Source organism: Triturus cristatus, chromosome 4_2 (assembly GCF_964204655.1).
Source record: "Triturus cristatus chromosome 4_2, aTriCri1.1, whole genome shotgun sequence".
NCBI lineage: Eukaryota > Metazoa > Chordata > Amphibia > Caudata > Salamandridae > Triturus > Triturus cristatus.
In genome coordinates, this window is record NC_140586.1 from 830054834 (window position 1) to 830079319 (window position 24486).

At 46.2% G+C, this 24486-nt stretch overlaps 6 pseudogenes; all 6 read left to right on the forward strand.

Annotated features, from left to right (window-relative positions):
• Positions 1 to 3388: 3388 nt before the first annotated feature.
• LOC146835143 (U7 small nuclear RNA) lies at positions 3389 to 3443 on the forward strand (annotated as a pseudogene).
• A 4297-nt stretch (positions 3444 to 7740) lies between these two features.
• On the forward strand, positions 7741 to 7795 carry LOC146835144 (U7 small nuclear RNA; annotated as a pseudogene).
• Positions 7796 to 11182: 3387 nt separating this feature from the next.
• Positions 11183 to 11237, forward strand: LOC146835145 (U7 small nuclear RNA; annotated as a pseudogene).
• A 3398-nt stretch (positions 11238 to 14635) lies between these two features.
• Positions 14636 to 14690, forward strand: LOC146835146 (U7 small nuclear RNA; annotated as a pseudogene).
• Positions 14691 to 20320: 5630 nt separating this feature from the next.
• LOC146835147 (U7 small nuclear RNA) lies at positions 20321 to 20375 on the forward strand (annotated as a pseudogene).
• A 3390-nt stretch (positions 20376 to 23765) lies between these two features.
• LOC146835148 (U7 small nuclear RNA) lies at positions 23766 to 23820 on the forward strand (annotated as a pseudogene).
• The last annotated feature ends 666 nt before the right edge of the window (positions 23821 to 24486 follow it).

A 24486-nucleotide genomic window follows, 5' to 3' on the forward strand; every position in this document is an offset into this window, starting at 1 on the left:
TATTCACGGTTAATGAAAGTTTTAGAGAAAATGCAGAAAAGAATTGCTTAGAAGCGGTGTAAGAAATGGAATACGTTTAGCAAGTTTGGCTAATTGTGTAGATTAAAGGTAGATATATCGTGAATATTTAGTAAACACAAACGAGATTAGCGAAGCTCATTTTTGTTAGTTGAAAATTGCTCAATTTTACCTTAATTTGAAAGCTGGGATTTTTTTAGTCCATGTAACTTCTACATATGCTGCTAAGTAGAATGCTTTGTGAGAAGTTGTCGCTCGAGAGATAATTAAATGATTACAACGAGCTTAAAGTTCAACAAAACGGACATGCACAGTGTAAGGTAACAGGCCCTGGAACCACTGGCTAAAGAAACAGTGACACTAGTTACAAAACTTACTTAACTGACCACGAGTTAGAGCACCCGGGCCCTTTTTAGGTTTCGCCTGCACAGCTGTGCTTGTGAAATCTATTGTTTTTTATATAAACTTAAAAAGGGGCTCACATCCCGCCCCTCTCTTTCCTGGCTTCTGTGCGTGCCACTTACTTTTCCTCCATTTATATTGGTTGTAGCATGTTTTCCTGCTTTTACAAAGGCTTGTTCCTTGACTGCTTCTCTTATCAGTTTCCCCCGGCCAAAATACTGTTAACATCTGCTTTGGTGGAACTCTTTTTTTTTTTAATATAGTTTTCCCTCTTTTCGCATTTTTGTCCTGCAGCATATATTTAGCACCCGGAGAAAGTGATTTGCCCAGAATCAGGATGTTGCGCCGCTGAGACTCGAACATGGATCCCTAGCTCTCGAGTCAGCAGCTCTGGCCGCTGCACCACATCCTCTCCACTTCTGTGTTACTTGTCAGGGAGGTCCTTCCTTTGTCCCGAGTGATGATTGATAAAAACAGCATTTTATTCGTCACACAGTCAAAACGGATGCATCCCGATGCTTGTATTGACAGGGTCACCCGACTGGTGATGCCTGTGTTGTATGTGTGTGGGGTGGGTGGGTGTAGACAATGCTGCTAGGGAGGGCCTGATAAATGACGTGTGGAGCAGGCAGGGCCAGACTGGGAACCCAAAGCAGCCCTGGCAAATGTTATCAGACCAGCCCACATATGGTGCGTGCGAGCGAGCCTAACCAATAGAACAGAAGTCTGGGGGAAGAAAATTTGTGAAAAATTGCATTATTGGTGCATTCTACACCAGCTTTTTCATTATATATTAAAATGTCTGTGTCTACTGAGGGTGAGGACACTCACTGGCTTATTTACAAGCTCCTGTGCGCTGATGGAAATTCACTTTATTGACGGTCCGGTGGCACACACTTCAGGGCCATATCTAAAAGGCCACGTAAAGCCATGCTACGTGGCTTTTCGTGGCTTTTCATGGCCTTGTAGATATGGACTGAGGCAACGCAGCACAAGTTGCTGCGTTGCTTCACCCTGCAAGAGGGAGGTGTGCCATGGGCATTACAGTGGGTGTTCCCACGTAACACCCATGGCATTTGACACTCCCAGACTTACGAGATTTAATAAACCTGGAAATACGCAAAAAGCCTAAGCCTTCCAGGGGAGGTGTAAGTGAGGCGCAACAAGGAGAAATACCTTTATTTGTTCTCGTTTTTTCTTCTTCTCAGGCACGCTTGCACCATGGTACAAGGGTGCTTGTGTTACCCCATGGCACCCCATTGTGAGCCAGTGAGGGGAAAAGGACAGGAATGCACGTATCTCATAAATTAAGGCTTATTCCGGTCCTTTTCTTTTGACTCAGGGCAGCGCAGCAAGATTTCTTGCAGTGCTGCCCAGTGCCAAAACCTCATAAATGAGGCCCTTAATTTGAAGAGGTTTGCCACATTTTATAGCTCTGTCCTCAAGTTCCCCTTAAAATTCTCCCCTCCCCCTACCTTGCATCTCCTGCCTCCACTAAAACATTAAGGGGTATATTTACATGGAAAGTGACAGAGCGCGGCGTTAGCCTTCTTGGCTTAACGCAGCGCTCTGCCACTTTGGAAACGCAGGGCTGCAATGTTTTTACAACAATATGGTGCAGCCCGGTGTTTCCCCCTGCTGTAGTGCTAATTAAAGCTGCCTAGCGCCAATGCAGGCACCCTTGGAACATAGAGCAAAGGTGACTGCGCTGGGGAATGATTGTTTACGTGCAGGAAGGTGTCCCTTTCTGCACATAAACAATCATACATGACTCCCAGCAGCCACTCCGCAAGGCCTGCTCTCAAAACCCTGCACTGGCTCCCGGTTGCGGACAGAATAAAATGCAAGTCTCTATGTATCGCCCACAAATCTTTCTGGTAGAAAGGCCCCCCCATACTCCAAGCCATCGTATCCCCTTACCACCCTAATAGACTTCTACGTTCATCCAGTCTCTAACTAAATGCGGTCCCAAAAATCAACAGGATGAGAAGGCGTGGTCGGTCCTTCCGCTTTACTTCCGCCAAGCTCTGGAACACGCTTCCTCCCCATCCACGATCAGAACCAAATCTCCTTCCCTTTCGTAAACTTCTGACAACTTGTTTTTTTCAAAACCCCTCCTACTAAGCTGCTGTGACCTGCTTCTCTCTCGGGTAGCGCTGGGACGCCTTCGGGTGGCCATGCACTCTACAAATATCCATAACATAACATGCATGGCGTTTAGTTGTGTTTATGTGTACAATGCAGCACACATAGAAACAGTAAAAAAGGAGGAGAAATTTGGCATTTTTTCTCATTGCACCATGTAAAGACTAGGGGCATATTATCAAGGATGGCGTTAAAAATTATCGCCGGCTTAGCGGCAGAACAGCGCCGCTAAAGCGGCGATTATGGGTTTGATAATATGCCCTTGAGAATTCCAATAGAAGTCCATGTTCTGGTGTGAACATGGGCTTCCATTGTAATTTTCTACGGCATATTATCAAGCCCATTATCGCCGCTTTAGCAGCAGTTTTCTGCCGCTAAACCGGCGATAATTTTAAATCTGTTCTTGATAATATGCCCCCAGGTGTTTTTTTGTCTTAATTTTGGCGCTGCCCCATATTTACATCACCCTTGTAAATATGGGGCAGCGGTTGTACGTATTTTAACCGGATCTAGCATGGATGCCAGGCGTCTCATTCCAGTGACGTAAAAAGCAATGGCGAGCTTTCTAGCCAGTGAGGTACTTGGTTTGACGACGAGAGATGTAAGTAGGGCGTGGCCACTGAACTAATATTTGCATATTTTCTGTGCAATGCTATCAACTTCTTTTCTTTGGTTCTCTGTGCTAAATTCTCAATACTAACTTCTGTTAGTACCCTCAGATCTTTAACTCCTTCCCATTTTAATCAAAGTGAATATATATAAGTGGACCTAATAAACGTAGGTATTACTTAGCCTGACCCGTGAAATTGCTACGTTTTGTGTTAAGAATACAGCTCTTTACAATTTGTCTAGAAGGTTCCTCTTAAAGAGGAGCCGCCTATTCACGGTTAATGAAAGTGTTAGAGAAAATGCAGAAAAGATTTGCTTAGAAGTGGGCTAAGAAATCGAATACATTTAGAGAGTTTGGCCAACAGTGTAGATTAAAAGTAGATATAGCGCGAACATTTTGTAAATACACACGAGATTAGCAAAGCTCATCTTTGTTAATTGAAAATTGCTCAAGTTTACCTTAATTTGAAAACTGGGATTTTTTTAGTCCATGTAACTTCTACTTATGCTGCTAAGTAGAATTCTTTGTGAGAAGTTGTTGCTCGAGAGATAATTAAATGATTACAATGAGCTTAAAGTTCAACAATATGGACTTGTACAGTGTAAGGTAGCAGGCCCTGGAACCACTGGCTAAAGAAACAGTGACACTAGTTACAAAACTTACTTAACTGACCACGAGTTAGAGCACCGGGCCCTTTTTAGGTTTCGCCTGCACAGCTGTGCTTGTGAAATCTATTGTTTTTTATATAAACTTAAAAAGGGGCTCACATCCCGCCCCTCTCTTTCCTGGCTTCTGTGCGTGCCACTTACTTTTCCTCCATTTATATTGGTTGGAGCATGTTTTCCTGCTTTTACAAAGGCTTGTTCCTTGTCTGCTTCTCTTATCAGTTTCCCCCTGCCAAAATACTGTTAACATCTGCTTTGGTGGAACTCTTTTTTTTTTTTTTTTAAATAAAGTTTTCCCTCATTTCGTATTTTTGTCCTGCAGCATATGTTGAGCACCCGGAGAAAGTGATTTGCCCAGAATCAGGATGTTGCGCCGCTGAGACTCGAACATGGATCCCTAGCTCTCGAGTCAGCAGCTCTGGCCACTGCACCACATCCTCTCCACTTCTGTGTTACTTGTCAGGGAGGTCCTTCCTTTGTCCCGAGTGATGATTGATAAAAACAGCATTTTATTTGTCACACAGTCTAAACGGATGCATCCCGATGCTTGTATTGACAGGGTCACCCGACTGGCGATGCCTGTGTTGTATGTGTGTGGGGTGGGTGGGTGTAGACAGTACCGCTAGGGAGGGCCTGATAAATGACGTGTTTAGCAGGCAGGGCCAGAATGGGAACACAAAGCAGCCCTGGCAAATGTTATCAGACCAGCCCCCATACGGTGCGTGCGAGCGAGCCTAACCAATAGAACGAATGTCTGGGGGAAGAATATTTGTGAAGAATTGCATTATTGGTACATTCTACACCAGTATTTTCATTATATATTGAAATGTCTGTGTTTACTGAGGGTGAGGACACTCACGGGCTTATTTACAAGCTCCTGTGCGCTGATGGAAATTCACTTTATTGACGGTCCGGTGACACACACTGCAGGGCCATATCTAAAATGCCACGTAAAGCCATGCTACGTGGCTTTTCGTTGCTTTTCATGGCCTTGTAGATATGGACTGAGGCAACGCACCACAAGTTGCTGCGTTGCTTCACCCTGCAATAGGGAGGCGTGCCATGGGCATTACAGTGGGTGTTCCCACGTAACACCCATGGCATTTGACACATTCCCAGACTTACGAGATTTAATAAACCTGGAAATACGCAAAAAGCCTAAGCCTTCCAGGGGAGGTGTAAGTGAGGCGCAACAAGGAGAAATACCTTTATTTGTTCTCGTTTTTCCTTCTTCTCAGGCACGCTTGCACCATGGTGCAAGGGTGCTTGTGTTACCCCATGGCACCCCATTGTGAGCCAGTGAGGGGAAAAGGACAGGAATGCACGTATCTCATAAATTAAGGCTTATTCCGGTCCTTTTCTTTTGACTCAGGGCAGCGCAGCAAGATTTCTTGCAGTGCTGCCCTGTGCCAAAACCTCATAAATGAGGCCCTTAATTTGAAGAGGTTTGCCACATTTTATAGCTCTGTCCTCAAGTACCCCTTAAAATTCTCCCCTTCCCCTACCTTGCATCTCCTGCCTCCACTAAAACATTAAGGGGTATATGTACATGGAAAGTGACAGAGCGCGGCGTTAGCCTTCTTGGCGTAACGCAGCGCTCTGCCACTTTGGAAACGCAGGGCTGCAATGTTTTTACAACAATATGGTGCAGCCCGGTGTTTCCCCCTGCTGTAGTGCTAATTAAAGCTGCCTAGCGCCAATGCAGGCACCCTTGGAACATAGAGCAAAGGTGACTGCGCTGGGGCATGATTGTTTACGTGCAGGAAGGTGTCCCTTTCTGCACATAAACAATCATACATGACTCCCAACAGCCACTCAGCAAGGCCTGCTCCCAAAACCCTGCACTGGCTCCCGGTTGCGGAGAGAATAAAATGCAAGTCTCAATGTATCGCCCACAAATCTTTCTGGTAGAAAGGCCCCCCCATCCTCCAAGCCATCGTATCCCCTTACCACCCTAATAGACTTCTACGTTCATCCAGTCTCTAACTAAATGCGGTCCCAAAAATCAACAGGATGAGAAGGGGTGGTCGGTCCTTCCGCTTTACTTCCGCCAAGCTCTGGAACATGCTTCCTCCCCATCCACGATCAGAACCAAATCTCCTTCCCTTCCGTAAACTTCTGAAAACTTGTTTTTTTCAAAACCCCTCCTACGAAAATGCTGTGACCTGCCTCTCTCACGGGTAGCGCTGGGACGCCTTCGGGTAGCCATGCACTCTACAAATGTCCATAACATCACATGCATGGCGTTTAGTTGTGTTTATGTGTACAATGCAGCACACATAGAAACAGTAAAAAAGGAGGAGAAATATGGCATTTTTCCTCATTGCGCCATGTAAAGACTGGGGGCATATTATCAAGGATGGTGTTAAAAGTTATCGCCGGTTTAGCGGCAGAACACCGCCGCTAAAGCGGCGATAATGGGCTTGATAATATGCCCTTGAGAATTCCAATAGAAGTCCATGTTCTGGTGTGAACATGGGCTTCCATTGTAATTTTCCACGGCATATTATCAAGCCCATTATCGCCGCTTTAGCAGCAGTTTTCTGCCGCTAAATTTATTTATTTATTTATTTATTTTATGGAATTTGTAGAGCGCGCAGCTACCCCCGAAGGGGTGTCCCGGCGCTAAAATCCAGGGGTTACTGAGTGGAAAAGGGGAGAGAAGAAAATGTGATGCAAGGGAATCTAAAGTCCGGAGAAGAGCCAGGTTTTGAGTTTGGCTCGGAAGATGGTTTCAGAGGGGCAGAACCTCAGCTCAAGTGGAAGGGAGTTCCAAAGTCTGGCAGCAATGACACCGAAACCTCTGCCTCCGGTTCTGGACAGTCTAAAACGGGGCGAGATCAGGAGGCGGAGGTCATTGGACCTCAAGGATCTGGTGGAGCAGGATATCGAAGCCCGATTTTTCAGGTAAGTAGGGCCGAAGTTGTTGACGGCTCGATATGTAAGGGTGAGAACCTTAAACTGGATGCGGCTAGCCACAGGGAGCCAGTGGAGTTGCCTTCGATATGCAGAGACAGATTGACGGTAAGGGATGTTACCGAGCAGTCTGGCTGCAGCATTCTGGACAATCTGCAGTCGACCAATCAGGTACTGCGGAGCCCCTGCATAGAGGCTATTAGCATAGTCCAGGTGGGACGTAATGAGGGCCTGGGTGACTGTGCGGCGGGAATCCGTGGGAAGGTACGGGAGGATCTTTTTTATCATCCGTAGTTTCATGAAGCAGGCGGAGGTAACCTTATTGATCTGGGTTTTACATGACAAGGAGTCATCGAATTGGAAGCCCAGATTCCGCGCCGAGCGAACCGGGGTAGGGGCAGGATCGAGAGCTGTCGGCCACCACCAAGAAGAGGGAATAGAGGTGTTCTGATTGAAAAACAGGACCTCCGTTTTATCTGCATTTAATCTCAAGTGGTTCGTAGTCATCCAGCCGCTGATGTTATTCAGGCATTGGCGATCAGCGATAATATTAAATCTGTTCTTGATAATATGCCCCCAGGTGTTTTTTTTGTCTTAATTTAGGCACTGCCCCATATTTACACCACCCTTGTAAATATGGGGCAGCGGTTGTACGTATTTTAACCCGATCTAGCATGGACGCCAGGCGTCTCATTCCAGTGACGTAAAAAGCAATGGCGAGCCATTCTAGCCAGTGAGGTGCTTGGTTTGACGACGACAGATGTAAGTAGGGCGTGGCCACTGAACTAATATTTGCATATTTTCTGTGCAATGCTATCAACTTCTTTTGTTTGGTTCTCTGTGCTAAATTCTCAATACTAACTTCTGTTAGTACCCTCAGATCTTTAACTCCTTCCCATTTTAACCAAAGTGAATATATATAAGTGGACCTAATAAACGTAGGTGTTACTTAGCCCGACCCGTGAAATTGCTACGTTTTGTGGTAAGAATACAGTTCTTTACAATTTGTCTAGAAGGTTCCTCTTAAAGAGGAGCTGCCTATTCACGGTTAATGAAAGTTTTTGAGAAAATGCAGAAAAGAATTGCTTAGAAGCGGAATAAGAAATGGAATACATTTAGCGAGTTTGGCTAATTGTGTAGGTTAAAGGTAGATATAGCGTGAACATATTGTAAATACAAACGAGATTAGCGAACCTCATTTTTGTTAGTTGAAAATTGCTCAATTTTACCTTAATTTGAAAGCTGGGGTTTTTTTAGTCCATGTAACTTCTACATATGCTGCTAAGTAGAATGCTTTGTGAGAAGTTGTCGCTCGAGAGATAATTAAATGATTACAACGAGCTTAAAGTTCAACAAAACGGACATGCACAGTGTAAGGTAGCAGGCCCTGGAACCACTGGCTAAAGAAACAGTGACACTAGTTACAAAACTTACTTAACTGACCACGAGTTAGAGCACCCGGGCCCTTTTTAGGTTTCGCCTGCACAGCTGTGCTTGTGAAATCTATTGTTTTTTATATAAACTTAAAAAGGGGCTCACATCCCGCCCCTCTCTTTCCTGGCTTCTGTGCGTGCCACTTACTTTTCCTCCATTTATATTGGTTGTAGCATGTTTTCCTGCTTTTACAAAGGCTTGTTCCTTGACTGCTTCTCTTATCAGTTTCCCCCGGCCAAAATACTGTTAACATCTGCTTTGGTGGAACTCTTTTTTTTTTTATATAGTTTTCCCTCTTTTCGCATTTTTGTCCTGCAGCATATATTTAGCACCCGGAGAAAGTGATTTGCCCAGAATCAGGATGTTGCGCCGCTGAGACTCGAACATGGATCCCTAGCTCTCGAGTCAGCAGCTCTGGCCGCTGCACCACATCCTCTCCACTTCTGTGTTACTTGTCAGGGAGGTCCTTCCTTTGTCCCGAGTGATATTTGATAAAAACAGCATTTTATTCGTCACACAGTCTAAACGGATGCATCCCGATGCTTGCATTGACAGGGTCAACCGACTGGCGATGCCTGTGTTGTATGTGTGTGAGGTGGGTGGGTGTAGACAGTGCCGCTAGGGAGGGCCTGATAAATGACGTGTCGAGCAGGCAGGGCCAGAATGGGAACACAAAGCAGCCCTGGCAAATGTTATCAGACCAGCCCACATATGGTGCGTGCGAGCGAGCCTAACCTATAGAACGGATGTCTGGGGGAAGAATATTTGTGAAGAATTGCATTATTGGTGCATTCTACACCAGTATTTTCATTATATATTGAAATGTCTGTGTTTACTGAGGGTGAGGACACTCACAGGCTTATTTACAAGCTCCTGTGCGCTGATGGAAATTCAGTTTATTGACGGTCCGGTGGCACACACTGCAGGGCCATATCTAAAAGGCCACGTAAAGCCATGCTACGTGGCTTTTCGTGGCTTTTCATGGCCTTGTAGATATGGACTGAGGCAACGCAGCACAAGTTGCTGCGTTGCTTCACCCTGCAATAGGGAGGCGTGCCATGGGCATTACAGTGGGTGTTCCCACGTATCACCCATGGCATTTGACACTCCCAGACTTACGAGATTTAATAAACCTGGAAATACGCAAAAAGCCTAAGCCTTCCAGGGGAGGTGTAAGTGAGGCGCAACAAGGAGAAATACCTTTATTTGTTCTCGTTTTTCCTTCTTCTCAGGCACGCTTGCACCATGGTGCAAGGGTGCTTGTGTCACCCCATGGCACCCCATTGTGAGCCAGTGAGGGGAAAAGGACAGGAATGCACGTATCTCATAAATTAAGGCTTATTCCGGTCCTTTTCTTTTGACTCAGGGCAGCGCAGCAAGATTTCTTCCAGTGCTGCCCTGTGCCAAAACCTCATAAATGAGGCCCTTAATTTGAAGAGTTTTGCCACATTTTATAGCTCTGTCCTCAAGTTCCCCTTAAAATTCTCCCCTCCCCCTACCTTGCATCTCCTGCCTCCACTAAAACATTAAGGGATATATTTACATGGAAAGTGACAGAGTGCGGCGTTAGCCTTCTTGGCGTAACGCAGCGCTCTGCCACTTTGGAAACGCAGGGCTGCAATGTTTTTACAACAATATGGTGCAGCCCGGTGTTTCCCCCTGCTGTAGTGCTAATTAAACCTGCCTAGCGCCAATGCAGGCACCCTTGGAACATAGAGCAAAGGTGACTGCGCTGGGGAATGATTGTTTACGTGCAGGAAGGTGTCCCTTTCTGCACATAAACAATCATACATGACTCCCAACAGCCACTCCGCAAGGCCTGCTCTCAAAACCCTGCACTGGCTCCCGGTTGCGGACAGAATAAAATGCAAGTCTCTATGTATCGCCCACAAATCTTTCTGGTAGAAAGGCCCCCCCATACTCCAAGCCATCGTATCCCCTTACCACCTTAATGGACTTTTACGTTCATCCAGTCTCTAACTAAATGCGGTCCCAAAAATCAACAGGATGAGAAGGCGTGGTCGGTCCTTCCGCTTTACTTCCGCCAAGCTCTGGAACACGCTTCCTCCCCATCCACGATCAGAACCAAATCTCCTTCCCTTCCGTAAACTTCTGACAACTTGTTATTTTCAAAACCCCTCCTACTAAGCTGCTGTGACCTGCCTCTCTCTCGGGTAGCGCTGGGACGCCTTCGGGTGGCCATGCACTCTACAAATATCCATAACATAACATGCATGGCGTTTAGTTGTGTTTATGTGTACAATGCAGCACACATAGAAACAGTAAAAAAGGAGGAGAAATATGGCATTTTTTCTCATTGCGCCATGTAAAGACTAGGGGCATATTATCAAGGATGGCGTTAAAAATTATCGCCGGTTTAGCGGCAGAACAGCGCCGCTAAAGCGGCGATTATGGGTTTGATAATATGCCCTTGAGAATTCCAATAGAAGTCCATGTTCTGGTGTGAACATGGGCTTCCATTGTAATTTTCCACGGCATATTATCAAGCCCATTATCGCCGCTTTAGCAGCAGTTTTCTGCCGCTAAACCGGCGATAATTTTAAATCTGTTCTTGATAATATGCCCCCAGGTGTTTTTTTGTCTTAATTTTGGCACTGCCCCATATTTACATCACCCTTGTAAATATGGGGCAGCGGTTGTACGTATTTTAACCGGATCTAGCATAGACGCCAGGCGTCTCATTCCAGTGACGTAAAAAGCAATGGCGAGCTTTCTAGCCAGTGAGGTGCTTGGTTTGACGACGACAGATGTAAGTAGGGCGTGGCCACTGAACTAATATTTGCATATTTTCTGTGCAATGCTATCAACTTCTTTTCTTTGGTTCTCTTTGCTAAATTCTCAATACTAACTTCTGTTAGTACCCTCAGATCTTTAACTCCTTCCCATTTTATTCAAAGTGAATATATATAAGTGGACCTAATAAACGTAGGTGTTACTTAGACCGACCCGTGAAATTGCTACGTTTAGTGTTAAGAATACAGCTCTTTACAATTTGTCTAGAAGGTTCCTCTTAAAGAGGAGCCGCCTATTCACGGTTAATGAAAGTTTTAGAGAAAATGCAGATTAGAATTGCTTAGAAGCGGGATCAGAAATGGAATACATTTAGCAAACTTGGCTGATTGCGTAGATTAAAGGAAGATATATCGCGAAAATTTTGTAAACACAAATGAGATTAGCGAAGTTCATCTTTGTTAGTTGAAAATTGCTCAAGTTTACCTTAATTTGAAAGCTGGGATTTTTTTAGTCCATGTAACTTCTACATATGCTGCTAAGTAGAATTCTTTGTGAGAAGTTGTTGCTCGAGAGATAATTAAATGATTACAACGAGCTTAAAGTTCAACAAAACGGACATGCACAGTGTAAGGTAGCAGGCCCTGGAACCACTGGCTAAAGAAACAGTGACACTAGTTACAAAACTTACTTAACTGACCACGAGTTAGAGCACCCGGGCCCTTTTTAGGTTTCGCCTGCACAGCTGTGCTTGTGAAATCTATTGTTTTTTATATAAACTTAAAAAGGGGCTCACATCCCGCCCCTCTCTTTCCTGGCTTCTGTGGGTGCCACTTACTTTTCCTCCATTTATATTGGTTGTAGCATGTTTTCCTGCTTTTACAAAGGCTTGTTCCTTGACTGCTTCTCTTATCAGTTTCCCCCGGCCAAAATACTGTTAACATCGGCTTTGGTGGAACTCTTTTTTTTTTAATATAGTTTTCCCTCTTTTCGCATTTTTGTCCTGCAGCATATATTTAGCACCCGGAGAAAGTGATTTGCCCAGAATCAGGATGTTGCGCCGCTGAGACTCGAACATGGATCCCTAGCTCTCGAGTCAGCAGCTCTGGCCGCTGCACCACATCCTCTCCACTTCTGTGTTACTTGTCAGGGAGGTCCTTCCTTTGTCCCGAGTGATGATTGATAAAAACAGCATTTTATTCGTCGCACAGCCTAAACGGATGCATCCCGATGCTTGTATTGACAGGGTCACCCGACTGGCGATGCCTGTGTTGTATGTGTGTGAGGTGGGTGGGTGTAGACAGTGCCGCTAGGGAGGGCCTGATAAATGACGTGTCGAGCAGGCAGGGCCAGAATGGGAACACAAAGCAGCCCTGGCAAATGTTATCAGACCAGCCCCCATATGGTGCGTGCGAGCGAGCCTAACCAATAGAACAGAAGTCTGGGGGAAGAAAATTTGTGAAAAATTGCATTATTGGTGCATTCTACACCAGTTTTTTCATTATATATTGAAATGTCTGTGTCTACTGAGGGTGAGGACACACACGGGCTTATTTACAAGCTCCTGTGCGCTGATGGAAATTCACCTTTAGCGACGGTCCGGCCGCACACACTGCAGGACCATATGTAAAAGGCCAAGTAAAGCCATGCTACGTGGCTTTTCATGGCTTTTCATGGCTTTTCATGGCCTTGTAGCTATGGACTGAAGCAACGCAGCACAAGTTGCTGCGTTGCTTCACCCTGCAATAGGGAGGCGTGCCATGGGCATTACAGTGGGTGTTCCCACGTAACACCCATGGCATTTGACATTCCCAGACTTACGAGATTTAATAAACCTGGAAACACGCAAAAAGCCTAAGCCTTCCAGGGGAGGTGTAAGTGAGGCGCAACAAGGAGAAATATCTTTATTTGATCTCGTTTTTCCTTTTTCTCAGGCACGCTTGCACCATGGTGCAAGGGTGCTTGTGTTACCCCATGGCACCCCATTGTGAGCCAGTGAGGGGAAAAGGACAGGAATGCACGTATCTCATAAATTAAGGCTTATTCCGGTCCTTTTCTTTTGACTCAGGGCAGCGCAGCAAGATTTCTTGCAGTGCTGCCCTGTGCCAAAACCTCATAAATGAGGCCCTTAATTTGAAGAGGTTTGCCACATTTTATAGCTCTGTCCTCAAGTTCCCCTTAAAATTCTCCCCTCCCCCTACCTTGCATCTCCTGCCTCCACTAAAAGATTAAGGGGTATATGTACATGGAAAGTGACAGAGCGCGGCGTTAGCCTTCTTGGCGTAACGCAGCGCTCTGCCACTTTGGAAACGCAGGGCTGCAATGTTTTTACAACAATATGGTGCAGCCCGGTGTTTCCCCCTGCTGTAGTGCTAATTAAAGCTGCCTAGCGCCAATGCAGACACCCTTGGAACATAGAGCAAAGGTGACTGCGCTGGGGCATGATTGTTTACGTGCAGGAAGGTGTCCCTTTTTGCACATAAACAATCATACATGACTCCCAACAGCCACTCAGCAAGGCCTGCTCCCAAAACCCTGCACTGGCTCCCGGTTGCGGACAGAATAAAATGCAAGTCTCTATGTATCACCCACAAATCTTTCTGGTAGAAAGGCCCCCCCATCCTCCAAGCCATCGTATCCCCTTACCACCCTAATAGACTTCTACGTTCATCCAGTCTCTAACTAAATGCGGTCCCAAAAATCAACAGGATGAGAAGGGGTGGTCGGACCTTTTGCTTTACTTCCGCCAAGCTCTGGATCACGCTCCCTCACCATCCACGATCAGAACCAAATCTCCTTCCCTTCCGTAAACTTCTGAAAACTTGTTTTTTTCAAAACCCCTCCTACGAAAATGCTGTGACCTGCCTCTCTCACGGGTAGCGCTGGGAAGCCTTCGGGTAGCCATGCACTCTACAAATGTCCATAACATAACATGCATGGCGTTTAGTTGTGTTTATGTGTACAATGCAGCACACATAGAAACAGTAAAAAAGGAGGAGAAATATGGCATTTTTCCTCATTGCGCCATGTAAAGACTAGGGGCATATTATCAAGGATGGCGTTAAAATTTATCGCCGGTTTAGCGGCAGAACACCGCCGCTAAAGCGGCGATAATGGGCTTGATAATATGCCCTTGAGAATTCCAATAGAAGTCCATGTTCTGGTGTGAACATGGGCTTCCATTGTAATTTTCCACTGCATATTATCAAGCCCATTATCGCCGCTTTAGCAGCAGTTTTCTGCCGCTAAATCAGCGATAATTTTAAATCTGTTCTTGATAATATGCCCCCAGGTGTTTTTATGTCTTAATTTTGGCACTGCCCCATATTTACACCACCCTTGTAAATATGGGGCAGCGGTTGTACGTATTTTAACCCGATCTAGCATGGACGCCAAGCGTCTCATTCCAGAGACGTAAAAAGCAATGGTGAGCCATTCTAGCCAGTGAGGTTCTTGGTTTGACGACGACAGATGTAAATAGGGCGTGGCCACTGAACTAATATTTGCATATTTTCTGTGCAATGCTATCAACTTCTTTTCTTTGGTTCTCTGTGCTAAATCTCAATACTAACTTCTGTTAGTACCCTCAGATCTTTAACTCCTTCCCATTTTAATCAAAGTGAATATATATAAGTGGACCTAATAAACGTAGGTGTTACTTAGCCCGACCCGTGAAATTGCTACGTTTTGTGTTAAGAATACAGCTCTTTACAATTTGTCTAGAAGGTTCCTCTTAAAGAGGAGCTGCCTATTCACGGTTAATGAAAGTTTTAGAGAAAATGCAGAAAAGAATTGCTTAGAAGCGGAATAAGAAATGGAATACATTTAGCGAGTTTGACTAATTGTGTAGATTAAAGGTAGATATATCGTGAAAATTTTGTAAACACAAACGAGATTAGCGAAGCTCCTTTTTGTTAGTTGAAAATTGCTCAATTTTACCTTAATTTGAAAGCTGGGATTTTTTTAGCCCATGTAACTTCTACATATGCTGCTAAGTAGAATGCTTTGTGAGAAGTTGTAGATCGAGAGATAATTAAATGATTACAATGAGCTTAAAGTTCAACAAAACGGACATGCACAGTGTAAGGTAGCAGGCCCTGGAACCACTGGCTAAAGAAACAGTGACACTAGTTACAAAACTTACTTAACTGACCACGAGTTAGAGCTCCCGGGCCCTTTTTAGGTTTCGCCTGCACAGCTGTGCTTGTGAAATCTATTGTTTTTTATATAAACTTAAAAAGGGGCTCACATCCCGCCCCTCTCTTTCCTGGCTTCTGTACGTGCCACTTACTTTTCCTCCATTTATATTGGTTGTAGCATGTTTTCCTGCTTTTACAAAGGCTTGTTCCTTGACTGCTTCTCTTATTAGTTTCCCCCGGCCAAAATACTGTTAACATCTGCTTTGGTGGAACTCTTTTTTTTTTTATATAGTTTTCCCTCTTTTCGCATTTTTGTCCTGCAGCATATATTTAGCACCCGGAGAAAGTGATTTTCCCAGAATCAGGATGTTGCGCCACTGAGACTCGAACATGGATCCCTAGCTCTCGAGTCAGCAGCTCTGGCCGCTGCACCACATCCTCTCCACTTCTGTGTTACTTGTCAGGGAGGTCCTTCCTTTGTCCCGAGTGATGATTGATAAAAACAGCATTTTATTCGTCACACAGTCTAAACGGATGCATCCCGATGCTTGTTTTGACAGGGTCAACCGACTGGCGATGCCTGTGTTGTATGTGTGTGAGGTGGGTGGGTGTAGACAGTGCCGCTAGGGAGGGCCTGATAAATGACGTGTCGAGCAGGCAGGGCCAGAATGGGAACACAAAGCAGCCCTGGCAAATGTTATCAGACCAGCCCCCATATGGTGCGTGCGAGCGAGCCTAACCTATAGAAAGGATGTCTGGGGGAAGAATATTTGTGAAGAATTGCATTATTGGTGCATTCTACACCAGTATTTTCATTATATATTGAAATTTCTGTGTTTACTGAGGGTGAGGACACTCACAGGCTTATTTACAAGCTCCTGTGCGCTGATGGAAATTCACTTTATTGACGGTCCGGTGGCACACACTGCAGGGCCATATCTAAAAGGCCACGTAAAGCCATGCTACGTGGCTTTTCGTGGCTTTTCATGGCCTTGTAAATATGGACTGAGGCAACGCAGCACAAGTTGCTGCGTTGCTTCACCCTGCAATAGGGAGGCGTGCCATGGGCGTTACAGTGGGTGTTCCCACGTAACACCCATGGCATTTGACACATTCCCAGACTTACGAGATTTAATAAACCTGGAAATACGCAAAAAGCCTAAGCCTTCCAGGGGAGGTGTAAGTGAGGCGCAACAAGGAGAAATACCTTTATTTGTTCTCGTTTTTCCTTCTTCTCAGGCACGCTTGCACCATGGTGCAAGGGTGCTTGTGTTACCCCATGGCACCCCATTGTGAGCCAGTGAGGGGGAAAGGACAGGAATGCACGTATCTCATAAATTAAGGCTTATTCCGGTCCTTTTCTTTTGACTCAGGGCAGCGCAGCAAGATTTCTTGCAGTGCTGCCCTGTGCCAAAACCTCATAAATGAGGCCCTTAATTTGAAGAGGTTTTCCACATTTTATAGCTCTGTCCTCAAGTTCCCCTTAAAATTCTCCCCTCCCCCTACCTTGCATCTCCTGCCTCCACTAAAACATTAAGGGGTATATTTACATGGAAAGTGACAGAGTGCGGCGTTAGCCTTCTTGGCGTAACGCAGCGCTCTGCCACTTTGGAAACGCAGGGCTGCAATGTTTTTACAACAATATGGTGCAGCCCGGTGTTTCCCGCTGCTGTAGTGCTAATTAAAGCTGCGTAGCGCCAATGCAGGCACCCTTGGAACATAGAGCAAAGGTGACTGCGCTCGGGAGGAGCCAAGATGGCGACCGAGACGGCAGCGTAGATTCCCGGCTCCGTGAACCTCCGCATCCCGCACGGATATCCTGTACTAGATCCTCAGCTTGCGCCATGGGATCGTGTTTGTGAAGGAGAGTGGCAACCGATCGTGTGACTCCGGGGTTTCTGGCTACTGTACCGCCTGAGAAATCTGCGGATGAACTTTGCGGCCCGTGCAGCCCCGGAGCCGGGACCTCGAGTGGACGCCTTGGCCGGGTGGCAGTTTAATAACAACGGCCTGTGGTGACTGGGTGGAGTCGGTCCACCGGAGCGGTGCTGCCCCCGGCCTGCATCTCGCCACGGCCGCTCCCGTTGCTAAAGCGTAGTGGATCGAGGGCATGCCCGGGGGTGCAGTTCTCAGACTCTTCGGTGTTTGCCCCTGCCTTTGACGGTGAGCTGCCCGGACACCGCCCCTAGCTCGCCCTGATCCTTGCAGACTGCTCCCGGATTTTCGCGGCTGCTGGTCCTTGGTGGAGACGACTGTTGCCCGAGTCCACGCAACGGCTGAATTTGTACCTGCCCCCGGACCCCTGTCTCCAGCGACGTGGACCCCGAGGTGCTTGTCCCTGGGTCCCGGCCCCCATACGAGTCGGGCCTCCCCCGGCGGCCATCTTGTTGCGATGCAGCCTACTATCCTGTCCACCGGGTCGCAGCAGGATTGGGAGTGTGTGACTTTTGGGAGTGTGGCAGAGCGACCGCGGGGAGCAGTGCTGGGGTACGGCGACCTCCTTGAGGCCCTTGGTGCCCTTCATTTCTCCTTGGCTCGTGGCATCGAGGTCTTGGGGAGTAAGATCGACGGTGTGGCATCAGCGATGGGACAATGGCGGCATGCTGGTCCGCAGTTACACGGGGACTTCCTACACTGCACACAGGAGGATAATGTCGCGGCCATCCCTGCGATTAGGGCACAGCCGTACACTCCGGACAGTATGCTACCGTATGATCGGCTGACTGAGGGTTTGATCTGTTCCGGAGGTAGTGGTTCCGAGTGGAAGGTGGTGGCCTCGTCCCGTGCACGACCTCCGGTGACCCAGGGACTTTACCAGCAATGTCTGTCTACTTTGGATGATTCAGCCTTTCCGGACCTTGTGTGCAGTGCAGATCCTGGGGCAGCACTGGGAAAGATGTCCCTCCGAGATGCGGACTGTGTTGGCGTTCTGAGACCTCCACCCCACCTGTGTGCGTCGCTTCCCGGTTGTTTTGGGACATCCCTTCACCTTGGAACATCGGACATGGCGCTGGGTCGGGGGGTAGGCATGGGCAGCATCGCCAGGATTGGTCAGGGATGAGGCTGATCCCTCGGGGTGGTCATCTGGTAGACGGGTGAACTCACGGTTGTGTACTCCCAGGACACAGCTACTAGCATATTCGGTGCGCAATGCTCCCCATTCCCCCTTTTGTTATGGTCGATTTGGTGCTACTTATTGTTTGCTGTTGGGATACCTTACTGTGCGGGAGGGAGAAGCCGGGGGTATGTTCTGAAGGCCCTCCTCCAGTTTATTATATTTTCTCCACCCCCCCGCCTGGTGGGGTTCTTTCTTATTCCTTTTTCCCTGTTTCTTCTATATTTCGGGTCTAGTTCCAGGGCGACAGGCACACTGCTGGGGGGAGGGGCCATACTCATTTGCGGAGGTGCAGGGTGGGGGGTTGGGGGGGGGACTCTTTTCTTTCTCAGTCTTCCTCTCTTTTTCCATGGCCTCCTTTTTCTTCTCCGTTTCTTCTTGTTTCTTCTTTTCTGGGATCAGCGTGGTACGCCTCTTTTGCTGTGAACCGTTGTCTCTCCGTGTGTGCCACAGTTTCCTGGGGGTTCTCTGGGCGTTAGGTATGGGGGCCTGCAGGCGCAACTGTTTTTGATATTCTTCCCCATCCTTTCCTGTGTTTGCGCCATGGATTCGACAGATTGCTGTTTATTGCTAACGTCTATCATGCGGCCTGCCCTTTATCGCTGTTGGGAAATTGTTTGGCACCTGATCCTACTGTTTTGTTTCATTATAAAATGAAAAACCCCTTTTCTCCTGGTGTCCTACCTGCGCGGCTCCCGGGCCGAACTATCTTAAGTATGAAGATTTTGCTACCGCGGTGCCGCATGTGCTTATATTTGACCTTATTGCTCTGATTGCTTAGCGGCCGGCCCTGGGGGGTTGTAGGCCCATACTTGTCAATGATCGAAATGTCAATAAAGGTTTTTCAAAAAAAAAAAAAAAAGAAAAAAAAAAAAAAGGTGACTGCGCTGGGGCATGATTGTTTACGTGCAGGAAGGTGTCCCTTTCTGCACATAAACAATCATACATGACTCCCAACAGCCACTCAGCAAGGCCTGCTCCCAAAACCCTGCAGTGGCTCCCGGTTGTGGACAGAATAAAATGCAAGTCTCTATGTATCGCCCACAAATCTTTCTGGTAGAAAGGCCCCCCCATCCTCCAAGCCATCGTATCCCCTTACCACCCTAATAGACTTCTACGTTCATCCAGTCCCAAAAATCAACAGGATGAGAAGGGGTGGTCGGTCCTTCCGCTTTACTTCCGCCAAGCTCTGGAACACGCTTCCTCCCCATCCACGATCAGAACCAAATCTCCTTCCCTTCCGTAAACTTCTGAAAACTTGTTTTTTTCAAAACCCCTCCTACTAAGCTGCTGTGACCTGCCTCTCTCTCGGGTAGCGCTGGGACGCCTTCGGGTGGCCATGCACTCTACAAATGTCCATAAGATGCATGGCGTTTAGTTGTGTTTGTGTGTACAATGCAGCACACATAGAAACAGCAAAAACGAGGAGAAATATGGCATTTTTCCTCATTGCGCCATGTAAAGACTAGGGGCATATTATCAAGGATGGCGTTAAAAATTATCGCAGGTTTAGCGGCAGAACACCGCCGCTAAAGCGGCGATAATGGGCTTGATAATATGCCCTTGAGAATTCCAATAGAAGTCCATGTTCTGGTGTGAACATGGGCTTCCATTGTAATTTTCCACGGCATATTATCAAGCCCATTATCGCCGCTTTAGCAGCAGTTTTCTGCCGCTAAACCGGCGATAATTTTGAATCTGTTCTTGATAATATGCCCCCATGTGTTTTTTTGTCTTAATTTAGGCGCTGCCCCATATTTACACCTCCCTTGTAAATATGGGGCTGCGGTTGTACGTATTTTAACCCGATCTAGCATGGACGCCAGGCGTCTCATTCCAGTGACGTAAAAAGCAATGGCGAGCCATTCTAGCCAGTGAGGTGCTTGGTTTGACGACGACAGATGTAAGTAGGGCGTGGCCACTGAACTAATATTTGCATATTTTCTGTGCAATGCTATCAACTTCTTTTCTTTGGTTCTCTGTGCTAAATTCTCAATACTAACTTCTGTTAGTACCCTCAGATCTTTAACTCCTTCCCATTTTAATCAAAGTGAATATATATAAGTGGACCTAATAAACGTAGGTGTTACTTAGCCCGACCCGTGAAATTGCTACGTTTTGTGTTAAGAATACAGCTCTTTACAATTTGTCTAGAAGGTTCCTCTTAAAGAGGAGCCGCCTATTCACGGTTAATGAAAGTTTTAGAGAAAATGCAGAAAAGAGTTGCTTAGAAGCGGAATAAGAAATGGAATACATTTGGCGAGTTTGGCTAATTGTGTAGATTAAAGATAGATATATCGTGAAAATTTTGTAAACACAAACGAGATTAGCGAAGCTCATTTTTGTAAATTGAAAATTGCTCAATTTTACCTTAATTTGAAAGCTGGGATTTTTTTAGTCCATGTAACTTCTACATATGCTGCTAAGTAGAATGCTTTGTGAGAAGTTGTCGCTCGAGAGATAATTAAATGATTACAACGAGCTTAAAGTTCAACAAAACGGACATGCACAGTGTAAGGTAGCAGGCCCTGGAACCACTGGCTAAAGAAACAGTGACACTAGTTACAAAACTTACTTAACTGACCACGAGTTAGAGCACCGGGCCCTTTTTAGGTTTCGCCTGCACAGCTGTGCTTGTGAAATCTATTGTTTTTTATATAAACTTAAAAAGGGGCTCACATCCCGCCCCTCTCTTTCCTGGCTTCTGTGCGTGCCACTTACTTTTCCTCCATTTATATTGGTTGTAGCATGTTTTCCTGCTTTTACAAAGGCTTGTTCCTTGTCTGCTTCTCTTATCAGTTTCCCCCGGCCAAAATACTGTTAACATCTGCTTTGGTGGAACTCTTTTTTTTTTTTATATAGTTTTCCCTCTTTTCGCATTTTTGTCCTGCAGCATATATTTAGCACCCGGAGAAAGTGATTTGCCCAGAAGCAGGATGTTGCGCCGCTGAGACTCTAACATGGATCCCTAGCTCTCGAGTCAGCAGCTCTGGCCGCTGCACCACATCCTCTCCACTTCTGTGTTACTTGTCAGGGAGGTCCTTCCTTTGTCCCGAGTGATGATTGATAAAAACAGCATTTTATTCGTCACACAGTCTAAACGGATGCATCCCGATGCTTGTATTGACAGGGTCAACCGACTGGCGATGCCTGTGTTGTATGTGTGTGAGGTGGGTGGGTGTAGACAGTGCCGCTAGGGAGGGTCTGATAAATGACGTGTCGAGCAGGCAGGGCCAAAATGGGAACACAAAGCAGCTCTGGCAAATGTTATCAGACCAGCCCCCATATGGTGCGTGCGAGCGAGTCTAACCAATAGAACGGATGTCTGGGGGAAGAATATTTGTGAAGAATTGCATTATTGGTACATTCTACACCAGTTTTTTCATTATATATTGAAATGTCTGTGTTTACTGAGGGTGAGGACAAACACGGGCTTATTTACAAGCTCCTATGCGCTGATGGAAATTCACCTTTAGTGACGGTCCGGCCGCACACACTGCAGGACCATATGTAAAAGGCCACGTAAAGCCATGCTACGTGGCTTTTCGTGGCTTTTCATGGCCTTGTAGATATGGACTGAGGCAACGCAGCACAAGTTGCTGCGTTGCTTCACCCTGCAATAGGGAGGCGTGCCATGGGCGTTACAGTGGGTGTTCCCACGTAACACCCATGGCATTTGACACACTCCCAGACTTACGAGATTTAATAAACCTGGAAATACGCACAAAGCCTAAGCCTTCCAGGGGAGGTGTAAGTGAGGCGCAACAAGGAGAAATACCTTTATTTGTTCTCGTTTTTCCTTTTTCTCAGGCACGCTTGCACCATGGTGCAAGGGTGCTTGTGTCACCCCATGGCACCCCATTGTGAGCCAGTGTGCGGAAAAGGACAGGAATGCACGTATCTCATAAATTAAGGCTTATTCCGATCCTTTTCTTTTGACTCAGGGCAGCGCAGCAAGATTTCTTGCAGTGCTGTCCTGTGCCAAAACCTCATAAATGAGGCCCTTAATTTGAAGAGGTTTGCCACATTTTATAGCTCTGTCCTCAAGTTCCCCTTAAAATTCTCCCCTCCCCCTACCTTGCATCTCCTGCCTCCACTAAAACATTAAGGGGTATATTTACATGGAAAGTGACAGAGCGCGGCGTTAGCCTTCTTGGCGTAACGCAGCGCTCTGCCACTTTGGAAACGCAGGGCTGCAATGTTTTTACAACAATATGGTGCAGCCCGGTGTTTCCCCCTGCTGTAGTGCTAATTAAAGCTGCCTAGCGCCAATGCAGGCACCCTTGGAACATAGAGCAAAGGTGACTGCGCTGGGGCATGATTGTTTACGTGCAGGAAGGTGTCCCTTTCTGCACATAAACAATCATACATGACTCCCAACAGCCACTCCGCAAGGCCTTCTCTCAAAACCCTGCACTGGCTCCTGGTTGCGGACAGAATAAAATGCAAGTCTCTATGTATCGCCCAAAAATCTTTCTGGTAGAAAGGCCCCCCCATCCTCCAATCCATCGTATCCCCTTACCACCCTAATAGACTCCTACGTTCATCCAGTCTCTACCTAACAGCGGTCCCAAAAATCAACAGGATGAGAAGGGGTGGTCGGTCCTTCCGCTTTACTTCCGCCAAGCTCTGGAACACGCTCCCTCACCATCCACGATCAGAACCAAATCTCCTTCCCTTCCGTAAACTTCTGAAAACTTGTTTTTTTCAAAACCCCTCCTACTAAGCTGCTGTGACCTGCCTCTCTCTCGGGTAGCGCTGGGACGCCTTCGGGTGGCCATGCACTCTACAAATATCCATAACATAACATGCATGGCGTTTAGTTGTGTTTATGTGTACAATGCAGCACACATAGAAACAGTAAAAAAGGAGGAGAAATATGGCATTTTTCCTCATTGCGCCATGTAAAGACTAGGGGCATATTATCAAGGATGGCGTTAAAAATTATCGCCGGTTTAGTGGCAGAACAGCGCCGCTAAAGCGGCGATTATGGGTTTGATAATATGCCCTTGAGAATTCCAATAGAAGTCCATGTTCTGGTGTGAACATGGGCTTCCATTGTAATTTTCCACGGCATATTATCAAGCCCATTATCGCCGCTTTAGCAGCAGTTTTCTGCCGCTAAACCGGCGATAATTTTAAATCTGTTCTTGATAATATGCCCCCAGGTGTTTTTTGTCTTAATTTTGGCGCTGCCCCATATTTACACCACCCTTGTAAATATGGGGCAGCGGTTGTACGTATTTTAACCGGATCTAGCATGGACGCCAGGCGTCTCATTCCAGTGACGTAAAAAGCAATGGCGAGCCATTCTAGCCAGTGAGGTGCTTGGTTTGACGACGACAGATGTAAATAGGGCGTGGCCACTGAACTAATATTTGCATATTTTCTGTGCAATGCTATCAACTTCTTTTCTTTGGTTCTCTGTGCTAAAGTCTCAATACTAACTTCTGTTAGTACCCTCAGATCTTTAACTCCTTCCCATTTTAATCAAAGTGAATATATATAAGTGGACCTAATAAACGTAGGTGTTACTTAGCCCGACCCGTGAAATTGCTACGTTTTGTGTTAAGAATACAGCTCTTTACAATTTGTCTAGAAGGTTCCTCTTAAAGAGGAGCCGCCTATTCACGGTTAATGAAAGTTTTAGAGAAAATGCAGAAAAGAATTGCTTAGAAGCAGGTTAAGAAATGGAACACGTTTAGCGAGTTTGGCTAATTGTGTAGATTAAAGGTAGATATATCGTGAACATTTTGTAAACACAAATGAGATTAGCGAAGCTCATTTTTGTTAGTTGAAAATTGCTCAATTTTACCTTAATTTGAAAGCTGGAATTTTTTTAGTCCATGTAACTTCTACATATGCTGCTAAGTAGAATGCTTTGTGAGAAGTTGTAGATCGAGAGATAATTAAATGATTACAACGAGCTTAAAGTTCAACAAAACGGACATGCACAGTGTAAGGTAGCAGGCCCTGGAACCACTGGCTAAAGAAACAGTGACACTAGTTACAAAACGTACTTAACTGACCACGAGTTAGAGCACCCGGGCCCTTTTTAGGTTTCGCCTGCACAGCTGTGCTTGTGAAATCTATTGTTTTTTATATAAACTTAAAAAGGGGCTCACATCCCGCCCCTCTCTTTCCTGGCTTCTGTGCGTGCCACTTACTTTTCCTCCATTTATATTGGTTGTAGCATGTTTTCCTGCTTTTACAAAGGCTTGTTCCTTGACTGCTTCTCTTATCAGTTTCCCCCGGCCAAAATACTGTTAACATCTGCTTTGGTGGAACTCT